This window comes from Priapulus caudatus, unplaced genomic scaffold (assembly GCF_000485595.1).
Source record: "Priapulus caudatus unplaced genomic scaffold, Priapulus_caudatus-5.0.1 Scaffold477, whole genome shotgun sequence".
NCBI classification, from domain to species: Eukaryota; Metazoa; Priapulida; class Priapulimorpha; order Priapulimorphida; family Priapulidae; genus Priapulus; species Priapulus caudatus.
In genome coordinates, this window is record NW_014577538.1 from 82,948 (window position 1) to 85,228 (window position 2,281).

The following is a 2,281-nucleotide window of genomic DNA, read 5'->3' on the forward strand; positions in this document are numbered from 1 at the left end:
CTCCAACAAACTCTGGCTGCCGTCATGGCTGCCGCTGCACACTGACACATAAACATATAGAAACATTAAGACTTTGGTAGTAAATAGATTTCGTATTTATTTAGCATTATATTTTATTGAAACGCTCCAAGTGCCTGTGGTTCATCTCTCCACGCTCACACGCGAATTTCGCTCTGAATCTCAGTCTCATGCGATCTTGCGCCTTTTATTTCTCTGTACCAAGCCGTGACACAACTGTTCCGTAAACAATCCTCCGCCCGACTTGCACAACTCGATTCCGGAGATCTAAATCTAAACAGCATTATTGTAAGCGGCAACGGTTATTATGGGGGCGCATATGAATTCAGGGGCGTGTACAGGATTTGGACCAGGGGGGGGGGGCGTCTAACCGTAACCCAAACTTGGGAGCACGCGAAGGGGGGGTCTGGGGTCTGCTAATTTCTAAAAATTTTGAAATTAGACACCCTCAGATGCGTTTTCTGCGCGAGCCGGGGGGGGGGGGCGGACCACCTGGACCACCCTCTGTACACGCCCCTGGAATTGGACCATTTTAATTACATGGGCATCGGGAAATACCATAAACATTTATAATGATTCTACAAATGAAAGCCAACTGGGACTCGGAATAGCCGAAATTGAGATTTTAATTACCAGGGTCCAGGGAAATAGGAAATGGGCCATTCTTACTTGGAAAACCATGTATGGAACAACTGCTAGCCATTCTTATTACATGCATTACACAGCAGCGGATTTTTAGGAAGCTAGTAGGTCGTAATATGTTTGTATGGTACAGTGGCCCAGTAAATTTTGGGTTAAACAATTTTGTTCCTAAATCTCTCTCGCAAGACCCATCACATTGCATCTCCAGACGTCTACCATTCAAAATATTTTAGGGGGGCATGCCCCCAGACCCCCCTAGCCTACAGCGCGCCTACGGCGCTTGCTTTTTATTAGCATTGAGGATTTTATTCTTCTGTGCTTCTACTTTCTTAAGACCTGTGGGCGCCAGTGGTATGGTATATGGTAAGCGTGTCAACGCAATGTAGGAGTTGCATATTCAGGTCCGTGTAATATGCAACTTTAACATACTCTAACGAAATAATTATCCGCATAAAGTATCAATTACCCTATATCTGTCTTACGCGTATGTCTGATTGTATACATGTGCCTTTGTGAGATTTTCGTTCTTGATGACATTTACTAACGGTAGCTATCAAATTCGAATTTGTTATCGAGTTTAGTTCGCGGTTACTAGTTGCACTTAAATTTACTACTAATAATTAAATAACTACTAAATTTAAATAACCGACTTAAGTTAATCGGTAACCCCCCCCCCCCCCCCACACCCACAAAATCGTCAATATTGAGCGATCATGACGTCATCTCATATACTCTGCCAGGATTACGGCCAAGACACTTGTCGACCAGAGGAATTCGCAGCAAACCATCCGTAGATGACGTGTAACACTACTTTATTACATACATATATGATATATACACAACATGTTGTATACTGTTCGCAGCTTCTGTAATGATCAATGCAGTAATCACCAGTCAAAAACAGCCACATATAAATTGCCAAAAACGTTCTTGTAGCATAAACATTTTGAGATTACCGATTTATTATTCGCATACACGCACATTACACTGTATAGATGATCACAGCCACTTCGTTAGCACGGCCACAGTGACTATGTAACACGCGTTTTAGCAACAAATAATAACTGCATTTAGATTATATATAAAATATTCTTTCCATCGTTGAGTTTGCTTTATCAATAATTGCACTTTAGAATACAAGGCAAAGCTATAGCAATAAACACAAATTGCGATTATTTGATCACGTTCATAAAAAATCCAAGGATCATTATTATAAGTCCTCGTGTTTCTGTCACACGGACTGCGATCGCATAATTAGGTTAAAATTATACAAATAACCATGTTCACGAGATTACCTGTCCACATTTCACTAACAACAACGACAAAAACAACAACAACAAAACAGCAACGAATATCAGCTAAAAGAGAAGACATATGAGAGAGAGAGGAGCGGGAGAGAGAGAGAGAGAGAGAGAGAGAGAGAGAGAGAGAGAGAGAGAAGAGGGAGAGAGAGGGAGAGAGAGAAAGAGAGGGAGGGAGAGGTGAAAGAGAATGGCGAGGCAGAGGCAATGAACGGGAAGGGAGAAGGACAGGAGAGGGAGAGGAGAGGAGATGGAGAGGGAGAGGAGAGGGAGAGAGAGGAGAGGGAAGGAGAGGGAAGGAGAGGAAAGGGAACGGAGAG